The sequence below is a fragment of the Pristiophorus japonicus genome, chromosome 5 (assembly GCF_044704955.1).
Source record: "Pristiophorus japonicus isolate sPriJap1 chromosome 5, sPriJap1.hap1, whole genome shotgun sequence".
Lineage (NCBI taxonomy): Eukaryota > Metazoa > Chordata > Chondrichthyes > Pristiophoridae > Pristiophorus > Pristiophorus japonicus.
In genome coordinates, this window is record NC_091981.1 from 214,191,684 (window position 1) to 214,211,339 (window position 19,656).

A 19,656-nucleotide genomic window follows, 5' to 3' on the forward strand; every position below is an offset into this window, starting at 1 on the left:
TAAGCCGAGAGGACGACCTCCACGCCCGGCCCTTGCAGAGCCAGTCCCGTCAACCTCGTCCGCAAGAGGCGCAGGAAAGGCTCCACGCAAACAGCGTATAACTGGCCGGACATGGGGCATCCCTGGCGCACCCCTCTCCTAAAGCGAAGGGGCGCCGTCAAGGACCCGTTAACCTTAATCAGACACTCCGCGGCGGCGTACAAAAGTCGGATCCGGGCGACGAAATGCGTCCCGAACCCGAAAGCGCGCAGAGTTCCGAGCAGATAGTCGTGATCCACCCTGTCGAACGCCTTCTCTTGGTCGAGGGATAGGAAGGCGACCGACAGACCAGCCTTCTGGGAACAATGGATGAGGTCCCGGACCAGATGGATGTTATCGTGGATTGTCCGGCCCGGGACCGTGTAGGACTGGTCGGGGTGGATCATGTGGTCCAGCACGGCACCAAGGCGAGCAGACATCGCCCTGGCGAAGATTTTGTAGCCCGTGCTGAGGAGGGAGACCGGGCGCCAGTTCTTAAGGAGGCGGAGATCGCCCTTCTTAGGCAGCAGGACGATGACTGCCCTGCGCCAAGAGAGGGGCATCTCCCCGGTCACCAGACTTTCCCCCAGGACCCGCGCGTAGTCGCTCCCCAGGACGTCCCAGAACGCCCTGTGGAGCTCCACGGTCAGCCCGTCCAGCCCCGGGGATTTTCCCCTCGAGAGCCGGTCGAGGGCACCGGTCAGCTCCAGATTTTCGGCGCCCTCCGGGCTGACCTTCGGCAGGTCCTCCCACAAAACTCTACGCGCTTCCTCGCTGGACGGATCCGGAGAGAACAGAGCCCCGTAATATTCACGGGCCCTGTTGTTGACGCCCTCCGGATCTGAGACGAGAGAGCCGTCGTCGGCCAGCAGCGTCAAGAGCTGCTTACGGACACTCTGCCTTTTTTCCAGCGAGTAGAAGAAGGGGGAGCCGCGGTCCAGATCCCGCAGGAACCGGATCCGCGACCTCACGAACGCGCCTCGGGACCCGACGAGCTGCAGATCCTTCAGCGCGGCCTTCTTCGCTTCGTACACCGTCCGCAGGGCCGGGTCCTGGACGACTTGACCGAGACGGGCTTCTAGGTCGAGCACCTCTTTTTCTAGGCGCCCGACTCTGGCCGCCCACCTCTTGGTCGACCCCCTCGCGTACTCTTGACAGAAGACGCGGACGTGAGCCTTGCCCACGTCCCACCATAGCCTCAAGGAGGGGAAGCCCCCCTGCTTCCTTCTCCAGTCGGACCAGAATCGACGGAACGAGTCCTGGAACCGCACGTCCTCCAGCAGCCGGTTGTTAAAGTGCCAGTACGCGGACCCCGTCCTCGCGCGGAGCGAAGCGAGCTACGCCCACACCAGGTGGTGGTCCGAACACGGCACCGGCCGCATGGAGGCCGCCGGGACGCAAGAAACGTAGACCATCCAACTCCGGGCCTCAACCAAGTAAAGGCGCTGGAGTCGGGGTGGAGATTTCGCCAGACGTCCACCAAGTCGAAGGACCCGACCAGGTCCCTCAACTTCTCCATTGCCGTCATGCACTGCGGGGCACCGGAGCGGTCCCTCGCCTCGAGGGTGCAGTTAAAATCCCCCCCGAGGACAATGCAGTCGCCGACGTCGACGGAGCCAAGAAGAGCGGACACCTCTTCAAAGAAGCGCGTCTGCTGCGGGCCGGGCTGAGGGGCGTACACGTTCACGAGATGGAGCGGCACGTCCCCCAGGTGAACCGTTATGTGCAGCAAGCGGCCTGGCACGGGCTCCTCGACCCCCAAGATCTCCGGCTGAAAATGCGGGCCCAGCAAGATGGCCACCCCACTAGAAATGGCGGTGAGGTGGCTCATGCGGACCTCTCGTTGCCATTCCAGGAGCCACGTGGCTTCGTCTCCCGGAACGGTGTGGGTTTCTTGCAGGAAGCACACCGCATATTTCCCCTCCCGCAGGAGCGATAAATTGTCAAATCTACGGCGTGCCCCTCTGCCGCCGTTGATGTTGAGGCTGGCTATGGTTATCTTCATGGCAAAAGCATAGTGCAACCTCTACCTTAACCTATTGTGGGGGAGGGAGCGGAGTCTTTTGTTGAACTCCGCTCCCTCCGCAGCCCAGCGAGGAGTCCCTCGAGCTCGCGCAGCTCAAGGTGTTGCGCCTTTGTCAAGGGCCCGCCCGCGGCCAAGGTTTTAACGGCGGCGCGGACGGACCCCTTGATCAGCTCTGGCTCGGACCATTTTTCCAGGGCCAGTCGGGCTTGGTTGCAGTGACCCCGGCTCTGGGCCAAAAAGTCCCGGAGTTCCTTTGCAGGAATGAGGATGGTCTCGGCGGCGGCCGCGAGCAGATCCACCGCCTCGCTGGCGGTGGTCTCTAGGTCTTCACCCGCGTCCCCCACCGAGTCCCCGTCCTCCTCCGGGAGGTGGCCGCCAGCAGCCGGCCCATCGACCGCACAAGGTACGGCAAATGAACCGGCCGCTCCAACCGGCCCTGGCTCTGCCCCGATCCCACCCCCAGGATCGTCGGCAGAGGAGTCCCCACTGGGCTCTTTTAAAAATGGTGCTGGGTCGGGAAATGACAGCGGAAGGGGTTCCCCCTCCGCCCCAGGAACCGGAGAACAAGGAGAGACCCGGCCATAGGAAATCCCCAGGCTCTCCAAGTGCTCCAGCTCCACAGCAAGAGGCGAGGGTGGGTGTTCCTCCCCCTCCCCGCTGCCACCCCCCGGCCCAGCATCTACAGTTTCATTAAAATCACTCATTTGTGTTTCTGCCGGGTCGAGCGACTCCCGGGGGAAGTTGATTAATAGCTGGGCGGGCTCAGGTTCGGCCTTTTCGGCCCCGCCCGCCTCAGTCCCCGGGACGCCCGGCCCGGCGGCAATGCATTCCTCCGCGATCCCCACGCCCCCCACGACAGGCAGATCTTGCACGCCATCCCCGGGAGGCAGAGGCTGGGCAGCCTCGACTGTCTCATCCTCCCCGGGGACAGACTCCTCGCGCCTGCAGCGCAATTTGGGAGCGCTGGTTGGGGACGCGGGACACGCGGCGGGCACCGCCTCCTCCGCGGAGGGATGTTGTTCCCCCTCCGCTTCATTGGGGCGGTGCCTCTTTTTGTTCCTGGGGGCGCGCGAAGGCAGGGAGACCTCCATGTCTGCCGAAGCCTCCCGCTCCGCACCCCCCTTTTCCTTTTCTTGCCCGCGCCCGGGCCCCTCTGCGGTATTGGTCAAGGGCTCAGGCACGGGCTCAGGGCACGCCGCGCTCGCCGGTGACGGGGTTGGGCTGAGCGCGGTGGTCAAATTTTCTGGCGCACTGAGGGGATCCGCCTCTGGGTGTTTTGCCTTCTTCCGCGCCTTCTTACCGGTCGGACGCTCTCCCTCCCCCCCGCCAGAGGCCGTGAAAACAAAGGCCCCCGACGATGCCCGCGCAGCCATGGCTCCCGGCACGCGGACACAACTAGGGGGAGGGGTGGCGGCGGCGCCAGCCTTGGCCGCCTTCGGTGGTTTGGCGGCCTTGGAGGCGGGGCAGTTCTTGCGAACGTGCCCCACCTCCCTACAGGCATGGCACCGCACGCCGTCTGACGTCCAAAAGACGCGGTAGGCAGTCCCCTCGTGCACCACATTAAAGTTCCCCTCCGTCGTCTCCTCCCGCGCCAGCCGGACAAAGAGCTGGCGGCGGAAGGAGAACACGTGGCGCAGGCTGTTCTCCCTGAGGCCGAGCGGTCTGGGGTTGATCCCCGACCTTACCTCCCCCAGTTGGTGTAGGTGAGGGAGGAGGAGCTCAGCGGGAACAAAGGGCGGGACGTTTGAAATGATGACCCTCTGCGCGGTGGCCTCGAGAGGGTCCACCGGCAGGAACGTCCCGCCCACCGTGAGCCCCTTTTCAAGGGCCAGGGACACCGCCCGCTCCGATCCCAGGAAGAACACGGCCTTCCCAGACATCTTGGAGGCTGCGACAATGGCCGAGGGGCCGACTACCCCAGCCATCGCCCGCACGCACTCCTCAATGCTCATTGTGGGGTGAGTGTAGCTCTTGACCCCGTGTTTTTTTGTAATTAATCTGAATGGTGGCAGGGCAGCGGGTGGCGCAGGAGGTGCCGTGGAAGCGGTCGCCTCCTGCGCATATGTCCTCGCTGGCCCTGCCACCGGCGTGGATGGGGTCGCCATCACGGGGTCCCTTTAAGGGCTACACCCACCCCAAAGTCACAGGCCTTAATGGTCTTTATTGGCCTCGTATATTAACTGAGCAGAGGAGCCCTTAACGAGGCACCTCTCCCCTAGTTGGCAATTGGGGAGGGGCCTTGCTCCCTCTGCTCAGTTGTCTCAATTGTTTTGTTTTAAAAAAAATTAGGAGAAAGGGGCCTCAGAGAGAGAGGGGAGAAACAGAGTAACAGAGAAAGAGAGAGGGGGGTGGGAAGGGGGGGGGAACTGCGAGGGCAGGTCTCCCCTCGCAGCTGTGGGTGGGTGCAATCCCCAGATGGCAAAACACAAAGTCTTTGGGGTGGTCTTCAGGTGAGGGGAGAAGATGTCTTCACCTGGGGCAGCTCGAGCCACCAGGCACACACTCCTAACGATGTTAATAGGGTGATTAAGAAAAATCTTCAGCCTGGTAGCTCCAGCTATCCCAGGCTAGGCAAATGTGGGGGGTGGGGGGGGGTTCCAATTGTGGGGGGGGCCTAGTTGTAAGCAAGGACCCCACACACACTTCCACACACACACACCACCCGCGATGTTCCGGCCCTCAGTGGTCTTCTTTCCTCCCCCCACCGATTCAACAAAGTCTATTTGGGACTGCACCAATACACCCACCTGTTGAATGGTAGAGTCTCCCTCCTTCCACACTGGATGTTGGTTGGTCTTTCCCCCTCTCTCCAACTCCTTGCAGAAATGGTAAAAAGTTGATCAAAAGTTTTCTTTTCTCCTCCTCTCCCTCTGGGTGAAAGTTGGTGGTGAAGCCCCTTCCTTCCTTCTCTTCCTGGGCTGGTCTCAGGGCTCTCCAGGCAAGAGTAAAAGTTGATAGCTGCTCTCCTCACTGCTCACAGCTCCAACTGAGCAGGACACGCCTCCACTGCTCCACGATTGGTCCTTGTACATGAAACTCTTTTAGAGTCTACCTGCAAAACATAAAACATGTATCCGTGCCACCCGACCTGGATGACACACCAGACATTTACAAGGCCCTTTTTTTCTTTTTTGTTTTTTTTTGTTTTTTGGGTTTTTTGGGGGTTTTTTTGGGCACTAAAATCAAATTTTTTCCTTTTTCCAGTGCCCCCTATAAAAGGAGAGGGGGACACTAAAAGCACCGGCAATTAAAACAAAATAAACTTTAAAACGTAAAATCAAATTAAAATTTGGTTGCCGGGCGTGATGATGCACTCCAGTCCCTCCGGTGCCCACCTCTCGCGGAAGGCCGCGAGCGTACCGGTGGACACCGCGTGCTCCATCTCCAAGGACACCCTGGACCGGATGTAAGAGCGGAAGAGAGGCATGCAGTCAGGTTGAACGACCCCCTCGACCGCCCGCTGCCTGGACCGGCTGATGGCACCCTTGGCCATGCCCAGGAGCAGTCCTACGAGGAGGCCCTCGGACCTACCCGCTCCCCTCCGCACAGGGTGCCCAAAGATCAGGAGAGTGGGACTGAAGTGCAGCCAGAATTTCAGGAGCAGCCCCTTCAAATAATGGAACAGGGGCTGCAACCTTGTGCACTCAATAAAAACATGGAACACGGACTCCTCCAGACCGCAGAAATTGCAGGCGGCCTGGGAGTCCGTGAACCGGCTTAAAAATTTATTGCACGGCACTGCTCCGTGCACCACCCTCCAGGCCAAGTCCCCGATGAATAGTGGGAGGACCCCTGCGTAGAGTGCCCTCCATCGGGGACCCCCGCCTCCTCCGGACGGCAAGATGGTACGCCATGGCGTGTCCGGACGGCCGGCGAGGATGGCAAAGTTGAGGGTGTGCAGGAGCAGCCCGTACAGGAAACCCCTCCGCGCGGAACTGAAAGGCACGGAGGGGATTTCACCGAGGCGGCTCAAGTTGTGAGGCGCCGGCCCCCGAGGGAGGTTCCGGGGTTTGGCGCCGATGAGGAATTCCGTCCGGACGGGGGTCAGTTCGGACGGGATCTCCCCACGTGCTTGAGCCTCCTCGATGCACCTAACGGAGTCAGGGCCCAGAGCTGTTTTTAGCGACTCGATGGCATCGGCCGCGTGGCGGACGTTGGCAGAATTTAGGCGCCGCGCCAGCGTGTCTGGCGCCATCCAGCCCGCTCCTCCGCCATCGAGCAGGTCCCTGACCCTGGTCACCTCACCAGCCACAGCCCTCTCTTCCGACCGCCACATAAAACCTCGGCCGTGGAGGTACGGATTCCCGAGCAGCGGTTCCTGCAGGACGGCCGCCACTCCAGCCGGCGGAGAGCTGCGCTTGGTGGAGACTTTGTTCCAGACCCTGATGAGTTCCCTGTAAAAGACAGGCAGCTCCCGGAGGGCGGTCCTGGCACCCCCCAAGTTCACAAACAGGAGCTGCGTGTCATAATTGAGGTAGCGCTGCTGGCGGAAGAAATATCTCGCCAGAGCGCACCACCTAGGAGGGGGCTCGACGTAAAGGTATCTCTGCAGGGTCTGAAGACGGAAAGTCGCGAGCTGGGCGCTGACGCACACCAACGACTGACCGCCCTCCTCAAGCGGGAGACTCAAGACCGCAGCAGAGACCCAGTGCTTCCTGTTGTTCCAGAAGAAGTCCACCAGCTTCTTCTGTATCTTGGCGACAAACGCAGGGGAAGGGGTCAAAGTGACCAGCCGGTACCACAACATTGCGGCCACCAGCTGGTTTATGACTAGCGCTCGACCCCTGTAGGACAGCACTCGGAGCAGTCCTGTCCAGCGCCCTAGGCGAGCGGCGACCTTGGCCTCCAGCTCCTGCCAGTTCGCCGGCCAGGCTCCCTCGTCGGGGCTAAGGTAGACTCCCAGATAGAGGAGATGGGTCGTGCTCCAGGCAAAAGGCCTGAGCTCCTCCGGCAGGGAGTCCACCTGCCACTGACCCACCGGGAGTCCGGAACATTTCTCCCAGTTGATCCTGGCGGAGGACGCGGCCGAGTAAATCTCCTGGCACTCACGCATCCTCCGCAGGTCAGCGGGATCCTCTACCGCGAGGAGCACGTCATCGGCGTAAGCCGAGAGGACGACCTCCACGCCCGGCCCTTGCAGAGCCAGTCCCGTCAACCTCGTCCGCAAGAGGCGCAGGAAAGGCTCCACGCAAACGGCGTATAACTGGCCGGACATGGGGCATCCCTGGCGCACCCCTCTCCTAAAGCGAAGGGGCACCGCGGCGGCGTACAAAAGTCGGATCCGGGCGACGAAATGCGTCCCGAACCCGAAAGCGCGCAGAGTTCCGAGCAGATAGTCGTGATCCACCCTGTCGAACGCCTTCTCTTGGTCGAGGGATAGGAAGGCGACCGACAGACCAGCCTCCTGGGAACAATGGATGAGGTCCCGGACCAGATGGATGTTATCGTGGATTGTCCGGCCCGGGACCGTGTAGGACTGGTCGGGGTGGATCATGTGGTCCAGCACGGCACCAAGGCGATCAGACATCGCCCTGGCGAAGATTTTGTAGTCCATGCTGAGGAGGGAGACCGGGCGCCAGTTCTTAAGGAGGCGGAGATCGCCCTTCTTAGGCAGCAGGACGATGACTGCCCTGCGCCAAGAGAGGGGCATCTCCCCGGTCACCAGACTTTCCCCCAGGACCTGCGCGTAGTCGCTCCCCAGGACGTCCCAGAACGCCCTGTGGAACTCCACGGTCAGCCCGTCCAGCCCCGGGGATTTTCCCCTCGAGAGCCGGGCGAGGGCACCGGTCAGCTCCGCCAGGCTTAGCGGAGCTTCCAGATTTTCGGCGCCCTCCGGGCTGACCTTCGGCAGGTCCTCCCACAAAACTCTACGCGCTTCCTCGCTGGACGGATCCGGAGAGAACAGAGCCCCGTAATATTCACGGGCCCTGTTGTTGACGCCCTCCGGATCCAAGACGAGAGAGCCGTCGTCGGCCAGCGGCGTCAAGAGCTGCTTACGGACACTCTGCCTTTTTTCCAGCGAGTAGAAGAAGGGGGAGCTGCGGTCCAGATCCCGCAGGAACTGGATCCGCGACCTCACGAACGCGCCTCGGGACCCGACGAGCTGCAGGCCCTTCAGCGCGGCCTTCTTCGCTTCGTACACCGTCCGCAGGGCCGGGTCCTGGACGACTTGACAGAGACGGGCTTCCAGGTCGAGCACCTCTTTTTCTAGGCGCCCGACTCTGGCCGCCCGCCTCTTGGTCGACCCCCTCGCGTACTCTTGACAGAAGACGCGGACGTGAGCCTTGCCCACGTCCCACCATAGCCTCAAGGAGGGGAAGCCCCCCTGCTTCCTTCTCCAGTCGGACCAGAATCGACGGAACGAGTCCTGGAACCGCACGTCCTCCAGCAGCCGGTTGTTAAAGTGCCAGTACGCGGACCCCGTCCTCGCGCGGAGCGAAGCGAGCTCCGCCCACACCAGGTGGTGGTCCGAACACGGCACTGGCCGCATGGAGGCCGCCGGGACGCAGGAAACGTACGCCCGAGACACGTAAAGGCGGTCGACTCTAGACCATCCAACTCCAGGCCTCACCCAAGTAAAGGCGCTGGAGTCGGGGTGGAGATTTCGCCAGACGTCCACCAAGTCGAAGGACCCGACCAGGTCCCTCAACTTCTCCATCGCCGTCATGCACTGCGGGGCACCGGAGCGGTCCCTCGCCTCGAGGGTGCAGTTAAAATCCCCCCCGAGGACAATGCAGTCGCCGACGTCGACGGAGCCAAGAAGAGCGGACACCTCTTCAAAGAAGCGCGTTTGCTGCGGGCCGGACTGTCTCACCCTCCCCGGGGACAGACTCCTCTCGCCTACAGCGCAGCTTGGGGGCGCTGGTTGGGGACGCGGGACACGCGGCGGGCACCGACTCCTCCGCGGAGGGATGTTGTTCCCCCTCCGCCTCATCGGAGCCGCGCCTCCTTTTGTTCCTGGGGGCGCGCGGAGGCAGGGAGACCTCCATGTCTGCCGAGGCCTCCCGCTCCGCCCCCCCCTTTTCCTTTTCTTGCCCGCGCCCGGGCCCCTCTGTGGTGTTATTCAAGGGCTCGGGCACGGGCTCGGGGCACCCCGCGCTCGCCGGTGACTGGGTTAGGCCGAGCGCGGTAAACAAATTGTCTGACGCACCGAGGGGACCCGCCTCTGGATGTTTTGCCTTGTCCCGCACCTTCCTTCCGTTCGGACGCTCTCCCTCCCCCCCGCCGGAGGCCCCGAAAACAAAGGCCTCCGACGATGCCCGTGCACCTATGGCTCCCGGCACGCGGACGCAACTAGGGCGAGGGGTGGCGGCGGCGCCAGCCTTGGCCGCCTTCGGTGGTTTGGCGGCAGTTCTTGCGAATGTGCCCCACCTCCCTGCAGGCATGGCACCGCACGCCGTCCGACGTCCAGAAGACGCGGTAGGCAGTCCCCTCGTGCACCACATTAAAGTGCCCTTCCGTCATGTCCTCCCGCGCCAGCCGGACAAAGAGCTGGCGGCGGAAGGAGAACACGTGGCGCAGGCTGTTCTCCCTGAGGCCGAGCGGTATGGGGTTGATCCCCGACCTTACCTCCCCCAGTTGGTGTAGGTGATGGAGGAGGAGCTCAGCGGAAACAAAGGGCGGGACGTTTGACACGATGACCCTCTGCGCGGTGGCCTCGAGAGGGTCCACCGGCAGGAACGTCCCGCCCACCGTGAGCCCCTTTTCGAGGGCCAGGGACACCGCCCGCTCCGAAGAAAACAGCCTTCCCAGACATCTTGGAGGCCGCGACAATGGCCGAGGGGCCGACTACCCCAGCCATCGCCCGCACGCACTCCTCAATGCTCATTGTGGGGTTAGTGTAGCTCTTGACCCCGTGTTTCCTGGTGATAAGTTGAAAAGGTGGCAGGGCAGCGGGTGGCGCAGGAGGTGCCGTGGAAGCGGTTGCCACCTGCGCATATGTCCTCGCTGGCCCTGCCACCGGCGTGGATGGGGTCGCCATCACGGGGTCCCTTTAAGGGCCACACCCACCCCAAAGTCACAGGCCTTAATGGTCTTTATTGGCCTCGTATATTAACTGAGCAGAGGAGCCCTTAATGAGGCACACCTCTCCCCTAGTTGGCAATTGGGGAGGGGCCTTGCTCCCTCTGCTCAGTTGTCTCAATTGTTTTTTTTTTAAATTAGGAGAAAGGGGCCTCAGAGAGAGAGGGGAGAAAACGAGTAACAGAGAAAGAGAGAGAGAGAGGGGGGTGGGAAGTGGGGGGGGGGGAACTGCGAGGGCAGGTCTCCCCTCGCAGCTGTGGGTGGGTGCACTCCCCAGATGGCAAAACACACAAGCACAGTCTTTGGGTTGGTCTTCAGGTGAGGGGAGAAGATGTCTTCACCTGGGGCAGCTAGAACCACCAGGCACACACTCCCAACGATGTTTAATTAGGTGATTAAGAAAAATCTTCAGCCTGGTAGCTCCAGCTATCCCAGGCTAGGCAATTGGGGGGGGGGGTTCCAATTGTGGGGGGGGCCTAGTTGTAAGCAAGGTCCCCACACACACTTTCCACACACACACACCCCCCGCAATGTTCCGGCCCTCAGTGGTCTTCTTTCCTCCCCCCACCGATTCAACAAAGTCTATTTGGGACTGCACCCACACCCACCTGTTGAATGGTAGAGTCTCCCTCCTTCCACACTGGATGTTGGTTGGCCTTTCCCCCTCTCTCCAACTCCTTGCAGAAAGGGTAAAAAGTTGATAAAAAGTTTTCTTTTCTCCTCCTCTCCCTCTGGGTGAAAGTTGGTGGTGAAGCCCCTTCCTTCCTTCTCTTCCTGGGCTGGTCTCAGGGCTCTCCAGGCAGGAGTAAAAGTTGATAGCTGCTCTCCTCACTGCTCACAGCTCCAACTGAGCAGGACACGCCTCCACTGCTCCACGATTGGTCCTTGTACATGAAACTCTTTTAGAGTCTACCTGAAAAACATAAACATTAAACTGTGCCACCCGACCTGGGTGACACACCAGACATTTACAAGGCCCTTTTTTTCTTTTTTTGTTTTTTTTTTTGTGTTTTTTTGTTGTTTTTTTTTGTTTTTTTTTTTGGGGCACTAAAATCACAATTTTCCCCGGTGCCCCCTATAAAAGGGAAGGGGACACTAAAAGCACCGGCAATTAAAACAAATTAAACTTTAAAATGTAAAATCAAATTAAAATTTGGTTGCCGGGCGTGATGATGCACTCCAGTCCCTCCGGTGCCCACCTCTCGCGGAAGGCCGCGAGCGTACCTCCTTGTACATGAATCCCAAAAAGTTAGTTTGCAGGTGCAGCAGGTAATCAGGAAGGCGAATGGAATGTTGGCCTTCATTGCGAGAGGGATGGAGTACAAAAGCAGGGAGGTCCTTCTGCAACTGTATAGGGTATTGGTGAGGCCACACCTGGAGTACTGTATGCAGTTTTGGTCACCTTACTTAAGCAAGGATATACTAGTTTTGGAGGGGGTACAGACACGATTCACTAGGCTGATTCCGGAGGTGAGGGGGTTACCTTATGATGATAGATTGAGTAAACTGGGTCTTTACTCGGAGTTCATAAGAACATAAGAACATAAGAATTAGGAAAAGGAGTAGGCCATCTAGCCCCTCGAGCCTGCCCCGCCATTCAATAAGATCATGGCTGATCTGGCCGTGGACTCAGCTTCACTTACCCACCCTCTCCTCGTAACCCTTAATTCCCTTATTGGTTAAAAATCTATCTATCTGTGACTTGAAAACATTCAATGAGCTAGCCTCAACTGCTTCCTTGCGCAGAGAATTCCACAGATTCACAACCCTCTGGGAGAAGAAATTCTTTCTCAACTCGGTTTTAAATTGGCTCCTCCGTATTTTGAGGCTGTGCCCCCTAGTTCTAGTCTCCCCCACCAATGGAAACAACCTCTCTGCCTCTATCTTGTCTATCCCTTTCATGATTTTAAATGTTTCCATAAGATCACCCCTCATCCTTCTGAACTCCAAGGAGTAAAGACCCAGTCTACTCAATCTATCATCATAAGGTAACCCCCCCTTGCTGATGTTGTTCTTATTATTATTATTGTTGTTACTGTTGTAACTGTTCTCAAATTAAGTTTTTTGTAAGTTATGTAAATTTACAATTTTAAAAGTTTTTAAGTGATCTTAGAGTTTGTAAGTGATGCTAAAGTTTGTAAGTGATCTTAATTGAAAACTTGAAAGTTTGATACAAGAATATTTTTTAGTAAAGTACAAGCAAATGTTTGTTAAACTTTTGAATAAAATATATTTTAAATTATAACTGAATCATTTTCATTATTTGTTCCATTAACACAACACAATATTATGGAACAGGTCCAAACAGTAAACATGGTCCATGTGGAATAGTTGCCGCTGAGCCTTCAGGCAGAAAAGCGTTCACGGATGAGCTGCTGGCGTAAGGCTCAAGCAATCGTTTAAGGGTCACGACAGCCCGCCCTCCTCCGCCGTCGTGCTCTGGGTTCAGGTAGTTGCATGGCTTCCTCGTCCTTGTCCTCCTGCTCATCATCTGCATCTTCAACCTCATCATCAGCCACTCTCACCTCAGGTAGGTCTTCTGCTACCAGCTGCTGCTGCCTCATGATGGCTAAGTTATGCAGCATGCAGCACACAACAGTAAACTGAACGACAATCTCAGGGGAGTAGTGCAAATAGCCTCCGGAATGGTCCAGGCAACGACACGCTGTTTCAAGATGCTAATGGTCCTCTCTATTATGCTGCGCCTTGCAATATGCGACATGTTGTATTCCCAGTCAGCTTCCATCCAGGTTACGCATTGGAACGTCATAAGTCACGTGGGGAGGACGTACCCTTTGTCTCCCAGTAGCCAGCTCTGCCCTTCTGGCTGCTGCTGAAACATGGCAGATATAGTGCTCTCGCATAGGATGAACACATCATGGGTACTCCCAGGGTATCTTGCATCGACTGACATGATATGACGCATGTCATCACACACGAGTTGCACATTAACGGACTAGAAGCCTTTTCTGTTCCTGTACATCTCAGAATCCTCCAAAGGTGCTTGCAAGGCGATGTGGGTACAATCAATGCAGCCCTGTACCTTTGGGAAGGCAGCAATGCTGGAGAAGCCCACAACCCTTTCACACATTGCCTGGGCGGTCATGGGGAACTTTATGTAGTCATTCTTCCGGGCATATAGTGCAGCAGTCACCTGCCAAATTCAGATATGTGTTGTATGTTAAGAAATGGCGCACACATCCCCAGTTGTGGCCTGGAACGATCCAGATGCATAGAATGAAAGTGCAGCTGTAACCTTCACTTCAACTGACAAAGCAGTCCTCCTGATGCTTCTAGGTTGTAGGTCTGCTTTTACTAACTCACAGATCTCAGTTACAACTTCTTTGCGGAAACGCAGCCTTTTGACAGTCTGCATCACTCAGGTGCAGGTATGAATGCCTGTCTTGATATACCCGACATGGATAAGGTCTCCTGCCCATCATCCTATGTGCTCTGTGGTTCCTCGTGCGATGACGTCGAATCAATAGTCTCCTCCGCAGCGTCATTATGCAGAAGGCTTGCACAAGGTATGGCATTGTCAGTATTGCCCCCATAATTAAATTGTACATTTGCAAGAAGCTCAAAACAGCAGGCAGGACAAGGTTCTTTGTTGTCTCTCTCCCCAAGGTCGATGCTCTAGTATGGACCACACCCAGGTCTGAGCATGCGTAATAGGCTTACTTAGATCGGGAACCCCACCTAGGCTTTATTTGATTGCTACATAGTGGCATAGTGTAAGGCTTCTCATGGCTTCAGTTCGGCTTCCACCCCCACACCCCGGGCTTCATTTGATGCTGCTTGCTGAATAGAAACATAGAAACATAGAAACATAGAAAATAGGTGCAGGAGTAGGCCATTCGGCCCTTCTAGCCTGCACCGCCATTCAATGAGTTCATGGCTGAACATTCAACTTCAGTACCCCATTCCTGCTTTCTCGCCATACCCCTTGATCCCCCTAGTAGTAAGGACCTCATCTAACTCCTTTTTGAATATATTTAGTGAATTGGCCTCAACAACTTTCTGTGGTAGAGAATTCCACAGGTTCACCACTCTCTGGGTGAAGAAGTTCCTCCGCATCTCGGTCCTAAATGGCTTACCCCTTATCCTTAGACTGTGACCCCTGGTTCTGGACTTCCCCAACATTGGGAACAATAGTGTAAGGCTTCTCATGCCTTCAGTTCGGTTTCTACCAGTCCCCCACTCCACGCCCCCCCCCCACACACCCCAAGCCCCCCGGGCTTCTTTTGATGCATAGTGACATAGTGCAAGGGTTCTCATCCCTTCAGTTCGGTTTCCACATCCTGTGTCCGGGTGAGGGACCAATTCTGCCGGCCGACGCTCCAACCCTCGAGCCCAGTTTGGAGACGTTCAGTGGCAGCGTGGCACTTTTAAAAAAATCAGAACTTAAAGAATTGCAAGAAACTTCCATTTTCTGCGTTTTCAGTTGGAAACATTTAAGCTTGATGATGCATATTTATGTTTTCTTGACTACCTCCAAAACTTCACTTAAAAACAATGGCGTCTTTCTGCGCCAATTTTTTGATGTGCGCTCGTTTTTCTTAAGTGCCCAGAAGGTTTTTTGGGAGTGAACACATACGCCATCCTAGGAGAATCGTAAGTTGGCCAAGCTTGCATAATTGTGAAAAACTGGCGCAGACACCAGGTTACGCAAAAAAAAACGAACCTAAAAAAATAGTAACTAACTGAATTACGCTAGCACGCAATCTTTGGGCAAACTTGAATTTTTTAATTTGTTGCATCCATATTGGCATGGGCACCCACCGGAGAAATTTAAATTAGCTGACTCCACTCTGACCCCGGATATTCCGCAGGTTGAGCTGGGAAGCTCACAGGTGTAGCAGGATTCCCTCTCCACCACACATTGGATTTTTGACCCCAATATGGTTAGCATTGTTTTTATCAGTGAGGATGTACAGAGGAAGAGACTATGTCAGATGGTATATTTGAAGGTGGTAGAAATAAGAGTCGAAAGTTAGGCAGAGCACTGACGATAGCACCAGCGGTAAAATAAAGACAATAGAAGTATAATGGAGAGAGTAGTTGGAAGCTGGCGGAGAGAGAGGGATCATCCATCAGACATTTCGTGCTTTTTTGTACCCTGTGCAAGTGTGTGGGAGAAGTGCTAGAACAGCATCCCACCATTTGGAAGCTGTATTTAAGACTTAGGGCCCGAAATTGATGCACTCACAGCCCACTGCTGCTGACTGCCGCCCACTGCCGCCAACATTCCTCTTCGGGATCCGCCCAGTGCCAGTTTCGATCTGGTCTGGAGCGGGCTGGAGGGGAGAGTGCCGGGAACCATCTGCTGACGTAAGTGGATTCCCACCCGCCAGATTGGTGTGGGCAGGAGTCGGCACCAGAATGGGGGTGGACTGCTTCGAGGAGGCTGGTCTGTCCCCGAAGGTAGGTATGAAGAGCTGAAAAATAAAGGTGAGTAAATAATTTTTTTCTTTACAGGGCCTTACCTGTATGGGGCCCCCTGAAGGAATTCCGATGTATTTTTTTTAATGCTTTTTCTTTGCAGGTCTTTGATCCTCCGTGGGCCCGACTCCATCCTCGGTGGCACTTGGGCAGCAAGCACCTTTGCCGCCGAGATTGGGAGTTCCTGCTGGCTGCCGCCCAGATTGGTGGTATAGGTCCCTTGATGAAAATCCTGCCCAAAGTACTGTCAGGTACCTCGGCGGCCATCGGCGGACCTTTGGGCGACACCTGGGCGGGCAGAGGCCTTCGTCAATTTCGGGCCCATGCACTTCATAGAGAGTTAAGAGTTTTGGAAAGGGAAATAAGGGGGTGAAATTGTCCTGCGCCCCAATTGGCGGCAGTAACCGTCCAGGGCCAGGACTTTTAGCGCCCGGCGCAGAAATCCTGCCCCCAACGCAGAATTGCCCTTACTGCCCCTGAAAGGAAACGGAGTGCAATCTCCCGCATTCTGCTTCATTTAGGGGCGGGTCCAGGGGCGGCAATAGAGCAAAGTGTTCAGCACTTCAACTCCCCTCCCCTTCAATTAACGGGGAGGGCCACTGCGCACTCTGCAAAGCCTTTGATGGCCTCCACTGGCCACCAGGGCACCGGGTTAGCAGCCTGGCACCCAAGACGGAGAGTCAGGCTGCATGATGACGGCCTGGAGCACGCTAGGGCCACCATTGTCAAGCCAATCCGAGAGTCGGCCGACAAGAAAAGATGGCGGCTCCATGCGCTGGCACCCTCCCCTTTAATCACTGTCCCGAGAGCAGATGTTGACTGGCGTTGACACCCGCTCACGCAGCCTCGCGGCCCGTGGGGCACTTTCCCCCGAAGGTCAGCGTCGGGCGGTGAAGGGTCGCCGTGCATGGCGATGACATAATCGCCGGTTGCTCGGAGGCCCATGGCACTAACTGCTGGGCGCTAGGCACGGTGCACCTCTGCAAACCCCTTGGCAATTTCCCAGGAGGCTGTAGCGCCCCCCACCCCCCCTCAGATGAAAACTTTCTTGTGATCCGTTAGAGCACCCCCCCCCCCCACCCGCCGGAGGTGCTAACGGAGCTATAAAAAGGTGCAATTTCGCCACCTAGGTGTATGGTACAATAGCAAAAACCATGTTACTTGGAGTTTCATTTGAGTTCCAAGGAGACGAGCAAAGCAAAAATTCAGTTGATGAAGAAAGTCTAAGAGTGGCACCATCAAAACTAAAATAAAGTAGTTTTTAGTTTGGGAAACATAAGGAAACTTTGTGTTTTTGAAGAATTAAAAGAAAGCACAGTTTAATTGTTCCACTGAAAGACATAGTAATGATAAGATTATAAGAACATAAGAAATAGGAGCAGGAATAAATCATCTGGCCCCTTGAGCCTGCTCTGCCATTTAATAAGATCATGGCTGATCTGATCATGGACTCAGCTCCACTTCCCTGCCCACTCCCCATAACCTTTTACTCTCTTATCATTCAAAAATCTGTCTATCACCGCCTTAAATATAATCAATGACCCAGCCTCGACGGCCCTCTGGACAGAGAATTCCATAGATTTACAACCCTGTGAGAGAAGAAATTTCTCCTCAGCTCAGTTTTAAATGGGCGGCCCCTTATTCTGAGACTATGTTCCCTAATTTTAGTTTCCCCTATGAGTGGAAATATTCTCTCTGCATACACCTTGTCGAGCCCCCTCATTATCTTATATGTTTCAATAAGATCACCTTTCATTCGTCTGAACTCCAATGTGTATAGGCTCAACCAACTCAACCTATCTTTATAAGTCAACCCCCTCATCTCAAGAATCAACCTAGTGAACCTTCTCTGAACAGCCTCCAATGCAAGAATATCCTTCCTTAAACACGGAGACCAAAACTGTACGCAGTACTCCAGGTGTGGCCTCACCAATACCCTGTACAGTTGGAGCAGGACTTCTCTGCTTTTAAACTCTCTCCCCCTTGCAATAAAGACTAACATTCAATTTGCCTTCCTGATTACTTGCTGTACCTGCATACTAACTTTTTGTGTTTCATGCACAAGGACCCCCAGGTCCCTCTGTACTGCAGCACTTTCCAATTTTTCTCCATTTAAATTATAATTTGCTTTTCTATTATTTCTGCCAAAGTGGATAACCTCACATTTTCCCAAATTATACTCCATCTGCCAAATTTTTGCACACTCAATTAGCCTGTCTATATCCCTTTGCAGATTATTTGTGTCCTCCTCACAATTTGCTTTCCCACCTATCTTTGTATCATCAGCAAACTTGGCTACATTACACTCAGTCCCTTCATCGAAGTCATTAATATAGATCCAACCATTGTACAGAGAATACTGAGGAGAACATGTTATCTTAAGAAATATAGAATTAAGTCATTAGCAAAAAAATAGAGAAGATTGCATGATAAGGGTCTTTGATCATGGAACTCGTGAGCTAACAGGAAAAGAATCAAAGGATAAACTACCAACTACAGCAGGTGGTGTGATTTGAGAAGAAACCAGACAGAATTGTTAGGAGGCTTTAAGACAGCTTTGGTGGGGGAACCATGCAATAGTAATTTGTTTAGAAGTGCACAGTTCCAGACAAGGACAGATTCTTCATCAAAGTCTTCATTAGCAAAATTGCAGAGGTGCACAAAATAATCAGCAATTACCACTAGTGGAACAGATATTCTGAGAGCCAAACTGTTATTTATGAATTATGAGTTGAACCTACAATTTTCACGAAGATGAGTCATTTGAGAATTAACAGCAGATTACAAGAACCTGGAATTCCTTGGGATGTGATCCTGGCAGTTACACCAGCATCACTTCTGCCTCCAGAGTTGACCCCACTGGAGTTTCCAAGGTCAGTGGAAGGTCACCTAATTAGCATGAAGCAGGCGGACAGGAGCACCATTACAGCTGCATCTCTGGTGCCTGTCTGCCTCATGCTCATGAAAACCTTTGTGTCCGCCCACCCATTGTGGAAGGAAGCTGGATCTCTGAGTAAGAGGACCAATCTGGAAAGATTTTGTAAAACATTTCTTTTCTTCCGCTTGCCTGGTCTGGATGCTGCTGGTGGGGCCCACATACATAGCTTTAGAAAGAGAATGGGGTGGCAGTAGGGTAAAACATTTCTTCAGGATAAGTTGGGCAAAAGCTAATTTCCAAGGGCAGCCATCCTTGAGCGCTTTCAACTTTAATAGTTGCATTTGTGAAAAAAATACTTTTCATTGTGTTGGTTGTATTATTTTTTTTAAATCATGTGCTTAAAACATAGCCAAATGAAAGGTAATAGGAAACAATTATACTATTGATTCTTCTGCTAGGACTGATTCTGTATCTATTTTTATTATTATATAAGAAACTATACACTCGGAATGTCTGTTCACAATATCAGCAGACATATTCTCAAAGAGTTCATGGAACATTCCTCTGTCCGATCTTAAAAGGTATAAATGGTTCAATACTTTGTTAAAATATCAAATAGATGGGCATCATATGAACACTTTGAGCTTTCATCTACTGGTATTGCCAACAATAATTTTAAGGCTTGTATGTTAACTGTTAGAAGTGTAATAACTGCGTTATATTATAAATGATGTGGATAACTTTTTATATTCTGACTTACTGTCAAACCTGTCAAATATGGACACTGACCGGGACTGTCAATTGTCCATCCCAGAAGCAAAGAGAAAATCAGAAGCATAATTTCTCAGCTGAATGCCCTTCAGTTATTTTTTACAACAAGACCTTTGAGTCATTAGACAGACACCATAAAGCAAAGCTCCCACTGCATTTAAGTTGAACTGGCAATTATTCTGAGTCTCTGTTCCAATATTAGGGCGTTAGGAGTAGTTTCATCTTTATCACCAGGGCATTGAACAACATCCGGGTGGAGCACAGAAAGAAAAATCTGGTGGGGGAGGGGAAGAATTTTCCTTTCCTTAAAATTAATGGAAGGAAGAAATCTCCGGCAGTTTCTATAAGGAATATGCAATCTTCCCCACCATATTTTCTTTTCTGCACTCTGCCTATACAATGCATAATACCCAGGCAGTAAAGCTGAAAATCTGCCCCATTGGAAATGAAATGTGTTTTATTGTGCAATATGTCTTAAGTACAATTTTAAAAATATAGA

General features: G+C 54.3%; 1 protein-coding gene across 1 annotated transcript in view; it reads left to right on the forward strand.

Annotated features, from left to right (window-relative positions):
• LOC139263956 (V-type proton ATPase 116 kDa subunit a 1-like) overlaps positions 1-19,656 on the forward strand; it is a 242,186-nt gene that overhangs the window by 172,113 nt on the left and 50,417 nt on the right. The gene's annotated exons all lie outside the window — the stretch shown is intronic.